Source organism: Sciurus carolinensis, chromosome 11, assembly GCF_902686445.1.
Source record: "Sciurus carolinensis chromosome 11, mSciCar1.2, whole genome shotgun sequence".
In the NCBI taxonomy this organism is placed as follows: domain Eukaryota; kingdom Metazoa; phylum Chordata; class Mammalia; order Rodentia; family Sciuridae; genus Sciurus; species Sciurus carolinensis.
Genome location: NC_062223.1, coordinates 48,719,580 through 48,731,892, shown reverse-complemented (window position 1 = coordinate 48,731,892; position 12,313 = coordinate 48,719,580). Strand labels below are relative to the sequence as shown.

Below are 12,313 nucleotides of genomic sequence, written 5' to 3'. Positions count from 1 at the left end.
TGGCAAGTAGCTGCTCTAGAACTCTGTTGTAATAACCTGAAATACCAAGTTCTACCTCTACCTCTTGACTTGGAGACAGGGAAACCTGAAGGATAGGATGAAACATGTGAGCACTAGGAGTGGTCTCAGAGGTTGTTATTGCTACTATCTCTCTGGGTGACTGTATGAACCAGTTGAAGTTATTAACCTACCTGGTTCAATCAGATATGAATAGAAATACTAATAGAGTCTTATTTTATAAGCCATATAGTCTCTTATTTAGGTGCTATAAGTTCATCTTAGGAAATCTTGTAGTTGGTAACCACTTGGGATGCTCCATTTAGTCCCTAGTAACTTCCAACCTGTAGCCTCAAACCTCAGTCTTGGATGGGGGTTCTTCCTGCTCCACATTATAGTTGCCTCCAGCAAGCTCATAGCTAAATTCTAATATCTACCCAGGGACCCTAAGACAAAGATGAGATCCATCTTTTGTTCTTCTTGAAAACTTACCATATCATCTCTCTGTGTTCTTTTATTTACCCCAATAACTCAAGAACAGGGGGGAGCAAAACCAGAAATGAACTGGATATTCCAACCAGAAATGGGGTTTTAGGATATCTTCTGGCTCACATTTATATTTGAAATTCTTTCTGGTTGCTTTCCCTAAAGTGGTTCAGGGAAAGAACCTGTAAAACACAGTCTTGACTTTCTACTATGGATTGATGCCCCACCCCCATTTATATGTTAGATCCTAAATCCAAAATGTGATGGTATAAGGAGAGGGGGGTCTTTGGAGAGTAATGAAGTCATGATGGGGAGGCTCTCATGAATGAGATTAATACCCTTATAAGATGATGAAGGGACCAGAGCTCTGGTCCTCCAAGTGAGCTCTGGTCACCAAGTGAGGACATAAAGAGAAGATGTCTATTTGTAAACCAGGAAGAGGGCCTTAACCAAGCACGGATGATACTTGTCAGTCTGATGTCAGACTTGCAGCCTCCAGCACTATGAGGAATACAATAGTATTGTGTAAGTTATCCAATATTCTGTTAAAACTGACTACGATTCCAAAGAATAGGAGATAACTTCTTTCCCAAAAAGTAAATAGCATCTCTTCCAATGAGAGCCTCTGCCTACCTTTGTTTGAAAAAGGTTGTCAAACACATTTCAGCCTCTTCGTACTCTGGGTTGAGAGGAAGCGGATTGGGAAACTGGAGTCCCCAGCTGGCCTACTCTGAAATGGGAGAATGTGGTGACTTTGTTTTCAAGAGGATCCTCTAGGAAGTGTAATCCCTGCACTATCACAGAACTTCTGAAGAAGGAAAGGTCCTGATTAGTTCATCACACTGCTCTTACATGTTGGCCGTGGAAATCCAGTCATGCCCCCATCTTTGTATCTTGTCTTGAGACCTGAACCAGTAAATTGATCATGCATTCTCCTAATTCTTATCTTTTGCTTCTTCTTTCTGATTTTTGCTTTCTTCCTTAATTCTTACTTCCTTTCCTTAATCTCTCTCTCTTTCAGTCCCTTGCCTGAAACTCCCAGTCATTTGGTGTGGGGTACACTATGGTTAAGAGCTCAGATACTAAAGTTAGAATTTTTCAATGTTTCTAGCTGCAGAATCAGGACAATAGACCCAGTATCAGGATTATTGTGAATTTTGAATTATGTAGTTTATTTCTTCGACATACCTGTAATCGTCACTTACATCATGCCAGGTTCTTTTCAAAGCTTTGTATAAATACTAGCTCATTTAATCTTCATAACAAACCTATGCCAGGTAGAGTCTCATTTTATAGATAAGGAAACTGAGGCACAGAGAAGTTACATAACTTGTCCATTGTCATATAACTGGTAAGTAGGAAACCTAAGAAATATACCCAAATGTCTGAATTTCAACTCTGACTACACAAAAATAGATCTTTAAAGAGCTTGTTTGCATGAATAACACTTGGCACAGTCCATGGCACAGAGTATATGCTCAGCAAATGTCAGCATTTATTACATGTAAAAGGAAATGTTTCCTTTTCAGCTAAAAGTAGGATTTGAGGAAAGGGTAGCTAGCTCCTCCTTAAAATAATCAGGAGAGCTTAAAACACAATGCCCCAGTGGCTGGGTCCCACTCTAGTTGTACTGAATCATAATCTCTGGGGGCAGACTCTCTCAAATGTGTGTTTTTTCAAATTTTGACAGATGAGTTTAATGTGCAAACAGGGTTGAGAATCTAAGCCTGGAAACACGTAGATAGGGGAAGGGCACAGGAAAGAAGAGGCATGTCTTGGGATTGTTGACTGATCCGGTGCTTAGAGCATTTAAGAACCCATGGAGTGGAGCTGCAGTGAGACTTGAGGCTGGCAATAGGGAGTTGGAAGCCCACGGTTGTGGAGGTTGCAGTGTGCACTGTGGCTGCAGTTCCCCACTTGCTTCTGGCCCTTCGTTACTGCTGGGTTTCTGGTTGAACAGCCAGATGGGACAAGGAACCACTTTAGTACTTTCTGGAGACAGAGGGAAGGGAATGAAGCTTGTGCCAAGAGGCTTCTTGACACTGAGTTCTCCCCACACTCATCTATTTGTAGAGGATGAAGCTGAAACAGTTTCCTGGGGTCCTCTGACAACTGGCCATGAGGTGGCCCTCACTTTCTGATTGTGGTTTTCACCAATTTGATGAATCACTTAGCAAAGAAGGGGAATAAGCAGCATCAGCCATTTTTTGGAAAGTGGACCTGAATACATTTTAATAGAGACATGGCAAAGACCTTGATTATTCTCTTTTTATGATAAGGAGTCAAGACTTAATTCTGTAGGAAATAGGAACCTTTGAAGTTTGTTAAATAAGGGCCTAATACCAGACTTTTTTTTTTGCACTAGGATTCATATCACTCATATTTCAATACAGTATTTTAGTGTTTTCAAAGGTCTTTGAAACCCAGGAACCCATTTGTTACGTATCTTATTAAGTGAGTTAATTAACTCTTAAACTATATACACAGGGTAGTGTCCCGCTGGCTCCACTTCATACTTGAAATCTGAAGATGGGCAGTGTATCTGCAGGTGAGGCAGGCACTTCCTGTGTTGAATGCATAAGCAGAAGGCTTTTTCTTTCTTTTTTTAATTTTTTCTTGGAGAGGTGAAATGTATCTTGATTAGCTAAACTCTGAAAAGGTCAACCTGTCTTTTAGGCATTGAGTGTCTGGGAAACCACACGGCTGTGAATGCTTGCAACAGAGGGTTATCTCTGTCTAGAATCAGATCTGTATACATCACGGCCTACACCAGCTGTACAGTGACGAATGTGGTGTCCATTGTAGCCAGGCGGGCATTCCTGGGGCCCCCTGATTTCTAGTTGATGAAGAATAATTAATAAACATGACAGGATGGTGAGGAGACGTTTGAATGGAGCATTCTGGTTGACTTTGCCCACATGTGGGAGTGATCACTCTTGTACTCATGCGGGAAGATCCTCTTTATTCCCTGAATCATAACAACTATAGCCTCTTAGTTGGAGCCTCAAGCCGTGTGTGAAGGGAGAAGAAGGAAGCTGGAACTGCTCACTTAGCCTTTCATGGATGGACATGAAGTGTAAAGGTAAGGCAGACCAGTCTTCCTCCTCATGACTCAGTGGCAACTCGTCCAGCTACCCACTAAATCACTGGTATAAATACTGAACTGAAAACTATCATTCATCACCTAAAAAAAGCAGTTTTATCCGTGCCATTTCCTCCTGTGGCATAGAAGCCATTCCACCCCTTATCCATCCTTTGAATTTGGTGCCCCATCACACTAGTGATGTGCGCAAGCACACACCACACACACACACACACACACAGCCCATAATTTAGACTAACTTGTGGTGGTTGTACAAATTAAAACAAAAAAAGTGAATCAGAATGATGCGTGAACAACAGTCAACAAGAGAACTGTTCTAAACAAGGGTTAGTAACAAGATTGTAACAGATTCTTGACTGTATTTTAGTATTTCTCACTACTCTAAGCTCCATGAAAATAGGAACTACATATGCCCAGTTGTAATTTCCAAAAATTTTATCTTTTCAACTAGGAGTGCATTCTACTCAAAATAACGGAATTCCCTACAAACAGAAGCTCATCTGTATAGGAGTATATTCCCCTCCGTAACCTCACAAGAAGTTTGGAGATAGCCGCTGCTGCCCTGGTTGGGTCACTCAACATGTTAACAAGGACCTGGGCAATTCTCATACTTGTCTGCCTTCTTCAGGCTTTTCTTCCATAATGTTATCATTCATGCTGTGACAGTGGTTCCAGAAGTCATGACCCCATTCACAGTCAGAAAGCAAGAGAATGCAAGGTGGTGAGAGCCTTTCTCCTTATCTACCATTTCCTTACCTGGGAGAGAAGTGTCTTGTCCTGAAAGCCTCTATTATACTTCTAATGGTGACTCATGGCCACACTTACAAGCAAGGCTGAGAAAAATATGTAATCAACTTTTACAACATTATAAAAAAAAGAAAATACTAGTATTTAGGGATGGATGTCCTGAATATACGACATAAAGCTTATCTCTTAGCAACTGATATGGGACTTGTTACTACTCAGTAAATAATGGTTCAAAGAAGGTGACCCAACCCCTCCATCATCATTGACTCTGTGGACTCTACTACATCAAAGTCAGCAGTCACTCTTAAGGTCATGCTGTTCAGAGGAAGGGGATTCTTCAGTGCCAGGTCCCAGAGATCCTTCTAAATGACTATTTGGATCCCAAACTAGGCTATTTTAAAAGACAAGAGTTGGAAAGAATTTTCTCAGTGGACTCCTCATGCTTTTAAATGATTGCAGCTTTATAATGTATTTTAACACTTGCTAAGATTATTCTTTTTTTAACACTCTTCTGTTTTAAAAAGTTACTAACTTCTTATTGCTTCCTATAAAATATTAATTTTCAAACTCTTCTTTATCCTAGAATCTTTTGTTGTTTTTTAAAGTTAAATATATACTGAATTTACTGATTAAAGGAAAACTAAAGTATGTGATGTTAGATTTTCTGTATAGGAAAATGACAAAATATTTCCATTTGTTTGTTACTACTTCTGACTCTATGATTAGTGTTTTTAAGTTTTATTCATGTTGATCTTACATGTGTTTCCTTGGAATTTCATTGTAAGTTATGAATTTTGTTACATTTGTAAGTAGAGATATTTTCATCTAATGGCTTTTTTGGACATAAATTAAGGCCAGTTTTCTGTATATGAATATCATTTATAGCTACCATAGTAAATTCTTTTTAAGTTGTGGTAGTTGTGCATCTGTGCTCTGGATTTTCTTCAAAATCATTTTTGTGTGTATGGTTAAACATGCTTTTACCTCCATCTTCTAAATGCTACATCTCTCTTTTGCTTCTTTTCTTAAATGCATTGGATAATTTCTGCACAAAATGTGAAATACTAATAATGATGGAAACATTTGGATCTAGCTTTTACTTTATAGCAATGTCCCTATTGTTTCCCCATTAATTAAGATTCTGACTCTGAGTTGTATTTCTAGTTTATTAAGAGGTATTGTCAAGAGTGGGTATTAAATTTAATGAACTGCCTTTGCCACATCTATGGAAATAATTATATGTCTTTACTCTTTTAATCTATTAATCATGATTTCCCAGTGGTTCATTTTTTTCTTTCTTTCCTATTCACTAATGTACATTTTTAAGATCATGATTTTTGAGCATTGCTTTAGCTTTATTCCATCAATTAAAAATGTAGCGTACCAGTTATGGTTATTTTCAAAATGTTTTTCAGATTCATTTTTGACTTCTTCTTTGACTCAAAGATTTAAGAGAAAAGTTTAGAATTTCTGGGGCACAGATTGTTGCTACTTACTTTTTCCTTCCTTTCTCCATCCATCCTTCTCTCCTTTTCCTCCCATCCCTTCCAGCCTACACCCTTGCTTTTCTGCTATTTATTTTATTTTGTTCATTTTGATTAGCAAATATTATCTTACCTTTTTCTACATTTTGGAATTCTAAGAACCTTCCTAGTGACCTAGTATATGGTTATCTTTGATAAGTTTTCAATACTTGAAAAAAGATGTATTTTCTATTTTAGGGTATACAGTGGGGTGTATGTCAGCTGTATCCACTTTATAATGATGGTGTTTTTCAGTCTTACATAGTCTTATTTTTAACTTAATCTAATTTAATGCAAACTTAAATTAGTCATTAAAATCACCTGCATTGAATATATTTCTGTATTTCCTTATATGTCTAATCTGGATACTTTATAATTTAGTTCAGAAGAATTTAAAATTATTACCTATTCGATTTGGAATGAAAAATTTGTCATCCTTTTTTTCTTTTTGGGTACTGGGAATTGAACTCAGGGGCATTCAACCACTGAGCCACATCCCCAGCCCTACTGCTTTTGTATTTTATTCAGAGACAGGATCTCGCTGAGTTGCTTAGGGTCTTGCCAAGTTGTTTAGGGCCTCACTGAATTGCTGAGACTGGCTTTGAACTCATGATCCTCCTGCCTCAGCCTCCCAGGCCGCTGGGATTACAGGCATGAGCCACCAAGTCCAGCATATGTAGGGAAAATTTTTAAAAAGTAAAAAGTATTTATAAAATATAGGAACAGAAGCAACATAAAACATGTATATCATAGCGATAAACTGAGTGAAATCACCTATTAAAAGAAAAAATAATTTGAATATTAAATTGTAAATCAAATTCCAACTATGTGTAATATACAAAAAACATGACAAGGTGATTAACAGGGGTTGAAAATTAATGATGGGAAAAACCAACCAAATAAACCCAATAAGCAGGAGTAATAGCAATGTTAGACAACTTTAGGTTCACAGAAAAACAAATTGATGGGACTAAAAGAACACTAAAAAATGACAAAATAGCTGGGCATGTTGGTGCATGCCTATAATCCCAGCAGCTTAGGAGGCTGAGACAGGAGGGTTGCAACTTCAAAACAGCCTGAGCAAAAGCAAGTTGCTAAGCAACTTGGTGAGACCCTGTCTCTAAGTAAAATACAATAAAAACAAAACAAAACAAAACAAAGGACTGGGGATGTCCCTTAGTGGTTAAGTGCCCCTGTGTTCAATCCCTGGTATCCCCCCAAAAAAATCCCTAAACAGTATGTAGTCTCTGGTTTGTTCTTTTTTTTTTTTTTTTCTGTTGATTTATACAGATTTTATTTTACTCTACTGGTTAACTTTTTAATCATAATTTTGGATAAACAAACCCTCTAGAGATTTATTGAATCCTTATCATGACCAGTGACAATATATGTCCATTTTTTCTCACCAGTCCTGTTATTTACACTAGACAGTTTTGTTTGTGATATTATATTTCTTTTTTTTTAAATTGTAAACAAATGGGATACTTGTTGTTTCTCTGTTTGTACATGGAGTAAAGGCATACCATTAGTGTAATCATAAATTTACGTAGGGTAATGTTGTTTGATTCATTCTGTTATTTTTTCCCTTCCCTCCATCCCTCCCACCCCTCTTTTCCTTCTATACAGTCCTTCCTTCCTCAATTCTTGCCAACCTCCCTAACCTTACCCTAACACTAACCCCTCCCACCCCCCATTATGTGTCATCATCCCCTATCAGTGAGATCATTCTTCCTTTGGTTTTTTGAGATTGGCTTATCTCACTTAGCATGATATTCTCCAATTTCATCCATTTGCCTGCAAATGCCATAATTTTATCATTCTTTATGGTGGAGTAATATTCCATTGTATATATATACCGCAGTTTCTTTATCCATTCATCAATTGAAGGGCATCTAGGTTGGTTCCACAATCTGGCTATTGTGAATTGAGCAGCTATGAACATTGATGTGGCTGTATCTCTGTAGTATGCTGATTTTAAGTCCTTTGGGTATAGGCCAAGGAATAGGATAGCTGGGTCAAATGGTGGTTCCATTCCAAGCTTTCTGAGGAATCTCCATACTGCTTTCCAGAGTGGCTGCACTAATTTGCAACCCCACCAGCAATGTGTGAGTGTACCTTTTTCCCCACATCCTCGCCAACACCTATTATTGCTTGAGTTCTTGATAATCGCCATTCTAATTGGGGTGAGATGGAATCTTAGGGTAGTTTTGATTTGCATTTCTCTTATTACTAGAGATATTGGACACTTTTTCATATAGCTGTTGATTGCTTGTAGCTCTTCTTCTGTGAAGTGTCTGTTCATTTCCTTAGCCCATTTGTTGATTGGATTATTTGTATTCTTGGTGTAGAGTTTTTTGAGTTCTTTATAGATTCTGGAAATTAGCGCTCTATCTGAAGTATGAGTGGCAAAGATTTTCTCCCACTCTGTAGGCTCTCTCTTCACATTACTGATAGTTTCCTTTGCTGAGAGAAAGCTTTTTAGTTTGAATCTATCCCAGTTGTTGATTCTTGCTTTTATTTCTTGTGCTATGGGAGTCGTGTTAAGGAAGTCTGATCCTAGACCGACATGTTGAAGATTTGGACCTACTTTTTCTTCTATAAGCTGAAGGGTCTCTGGTCTGATTCCAAGGTCCTTGATCCATTTTGAGTTGAGTTTTGTGTAGGGTGAGAGACAGGGGTTTAATTTCATTCTGTTGCATATGGATTTCCAGTTTTCCCAGCATATTTGTTGAAGAGGCTATCTTTTCTCCATTGCATATTTTTGGCTCCTTTGTCTAATACGAGAAATGCCCTCTTGAACCACTTCTATTTAATATTGTCCTTGAAACTCTAGCCAGAGCAATTAGGCAAACCAAAGAAATTAAAGGGATACGAATAGGAAAAGAACTCAAACTATCCCTATTTGCTGATGATATGATTATATACATAGAGGAACCCGGAAACTCCACCAGAAAACTTTTAGATCTCATAAGTGAATTCAGTAAAGTAGCAGGTTACAAGATCAATGCTCATAAATCCAATGCATTTTTATATATAAGTGATGAATCTTCAGAAAGAGAAATTAGGAGAACTACCCCATACACAATAGCATCGAAAAAAAAAATACTTGGGAATCAATCTCACAAAAAGAGGTGAAAGACCTCTACAATGAGAACTACAGAACACTAAAGAAAGAAATTAAAGAAAACCTTAGAAGATGGAAAGATCTCCCATGTTCTTGGATAGGAAGAATTAATATTGACAAAATGGCCATACTACCAAAAGTGCTATACAGATTCAATGTGATTCCAATTAAAATCCCAATGATGGACCTTACAGAAATAGAGCAAGCAATTATGAAATTCATCTGGAAGAATAAGAAACCCAGAATAGCTAAAGCAATCCTTGGCAGAAGGAGTGAAGCAGGGGGTATCGCAATACCAGATCTTCAACTCTACTACAAAGCAATAGTAAGAAAAACAGCATGGTATTGGTGCCAAAATAGACAGGTAGATCAATGGTACAGAATAGAGGACATGGACACAAACCCAAATAAATATATTTCTTTTTGTTTAAATCTATAAATATGCTAAAGTCTTACCCATTTCAGTTAACAAGTTTGAGCTCTAAAAACATTTTTCTATCTAGTTACATAATATGAGGAAATAAATACTTGCACATTACCTCCCACTATATCTAATTTTCTTAATTTTTATAAGTTGATTTTTTAATATGTATGTTCTGTTCATTGTTACAAGTTCTACATTTTTCATAGTCCTAACAATAAATACACTTCTTTTTACTGTTGTTTTATTTTGCTTGATTTAAATTTATCTTTTACTATTATTTGTAAGCACTTGTGAAATATAATTCTCACATTTTCAAAATATACATTTTTGTTTTCTTGTCTTTTTTATTTGAAAAAGAATTTCACTGGGGGGCTGGGGATATAGCTCAGTTGGTAGAGTGCTTGCCTCATAAGCACAAGGCCCTGGGTTCAATCCCCAGCACCACAAAAAAAAAAAAAAAAAGAATTTCACTGGGAATAAAAATGTTTCTTGAAGATTGTTCATCATTTTTATATTTTATTTTAAAATATGTCTATGGAGAAATGTGAGAACAGTCCATAATATTTCCCCTTTTAAATAAATCTTTTTTGATGTTCAAGGGAAGACTTAATTATTCTTGTAGTTGAAAAATTTTACAGGAATTTATCTCAGTATTTATCATTGTATGTAAAATTTATCTGAAGTACATTATCCTTTTTTAATCAGTAACATACCTTTTTTTAGATATCTAGAAACTTTGCTTCAATGACAACTTAAGCAGTTTTTCTTGTCCATTATATTTCTATTTTCTACTTTGTAGTCACTATTTCTGTATTTGTTATATCTTCATACTTTCAATTTTTATACATAAATGTGTGTTTGTATGCTTGTGTGTGTGTGTATTTTACTGATACTTTCATCATTTTATTCATTTCCATTTATTTTCTTGTTTCTGTACTCTGTCACTGAACCATTGGCAAAAATAACACAAAAAGTTAAAACACAATTGGAAACTATTGAATTATGCATGCACTATTGAAAAATGTTTCATCTTCTGTTACATGGTTATAGTTTATTGAGCTCTTATATATCTCCTATATGCTCTTGTTTTGTAGATATTGTTAATATGTTTAAAAACTCATAGTGCTATATTTTTTAAAGTAATTTTCTATTCCAAAAACCTCCTGTTGTCCCACAATATGGTTAATTTTGTTTGAAAACTTCAAAAATGTATAGAAATAAGCAAGATTCTCTATTCCCAAGCCTGCCTAGAAATATATCTTTGATATCTAGATTAAATGAAATAGACAAGTGAGAATTTGTTCATTTAAGTGCCAGTCTAGTCACTTGTGTATACACTATTTTGTTTTTCAAGACTAGATTTTCTTCACTAATTTCCTTACCATTTATCATAATGTCTTATTTCGTTTTTCAGATTGATAAACCAAGAAGTCATACAATAACATTCTGTGCACACTTAACATTAAATCAATCAAAGACATATACAAAAATATGTACAGTAACATTTCTGTAATATCTCATTGCCATTCATATAGGTGATCTCTTTGACTAAAGAGCACCAAAGCCCCAAAACAACTAAAAATGGAACTTGTTATTATTCATGCCCTGTTGTTCTCCTAGTGTTTCTAAGTGTTTAAGTATGTCACATCTATACTAACCCAAATATATTATTCAGATGTAAATCTGACAGTCACTTATTTAGATCCCAATAATCTAATTATGCATGCACAATTCAATATAAATACTTATCAAGTGTTTTAGCATCCTCTCTTTGTTAGTATTATGCCAGGCATCAGAAATGTTGATGCCTAACAAAAGAGATTAAAGACCCCTATGATTAAAACTACAGAACACTAAAGAAAGAAATTGAAGACTACCTTAGAAGATGGAAAGACCTCCAATGCTCCTGGATAGGCAGAATTAATATTGTCAAAATGGCCATACAAGAGCATTATACAAACTTAATGCAATTCCTATTAAAATCCCAATGGCATTCTTCATAGAACTAGAAAAAGCAACCATGAGATTCATTTGGAAAAATAAGAGACCCAGAATAACCACAGCAATCTTTATCAAGAAGAGTGAAGCAGGAGGTATCAAAATACCAGAACTTAAACTATGTTACAGAGCTATAGAAATAAAAACAGAATGGTATTGGCACCAAAAGAGACATGTAGACCAATGGTACAGAATAGAAGACTCAGAGACAAACCTACATAAAAATAGTTATCTCACACTAGACAAAGGCACCAGAAGAATTCACTGGAGAAAAGATAGCCTATTCAACAAATGATTCTGGGACAAATAGAAAGCCACATGTAACAAAATGAAACTAGACCTTTATCTCTCACCCTGCATGAAACTCAACTCAAAGTGGATCAAAGACTTAGGCACTAGAACAGAGACCCTATGACTACTAGAAGAAAAAGTAGGCCCAAATCTTCACCATGCCAGCCTAGGCTCCGACTTCCTTAACAAGACCCCTAAAGCATAAGAAGTAAAATCAAGAATCAATAAATGGGATGTATTCAAACTAAAAAGCTTCTTCTCAGCAAAGAAAACAATCAATAATGTGAAGAGAGTCTACAGATTGGGAGAAAATCTTTACCACAAGCACCTCAGATAAAGCATTGATCTCTAGGATATATAAAAAGCTCAAAAAACTCAACACCAAATAAACATATATCCCAATCAATAAATGGACAAAAGAACTGAACAGACACTTCACAGAAGATATACAATTGATCAACAAGTATATGAAAAAATGTTCATCATCTCTAGTAATTAGAGAAATGTAAATCAAAACTACTCTAAGATTTCATCTCACTCCAATCAGAATGGTAATTATTGAGAATACAGGCAACAATAAATGTTGGCGAGGATGTAGGAAAAAAGGTACATTCTTACAT

General features: G+C 36.1%; 1 non-coding gene across 1 annotated transcript; it reads left to right on the top strand.

Annotated features, from left to right (window-relative positions):
• The first annotated feature begins 9,777 nt into the window (after nt 1-9,777).
• On the top strand, nt 9,778-9,851 carry Trnam-cau (transfer RNA methionine (anticodon CAU)). Its single transcript has one exon. It is a non-coding gene; the product is annotated as a tRNA-Met (tRNA).
• The last annotated feature ends 2,462 nt before the right edge of the window (nt 9,852-12,313 follow it).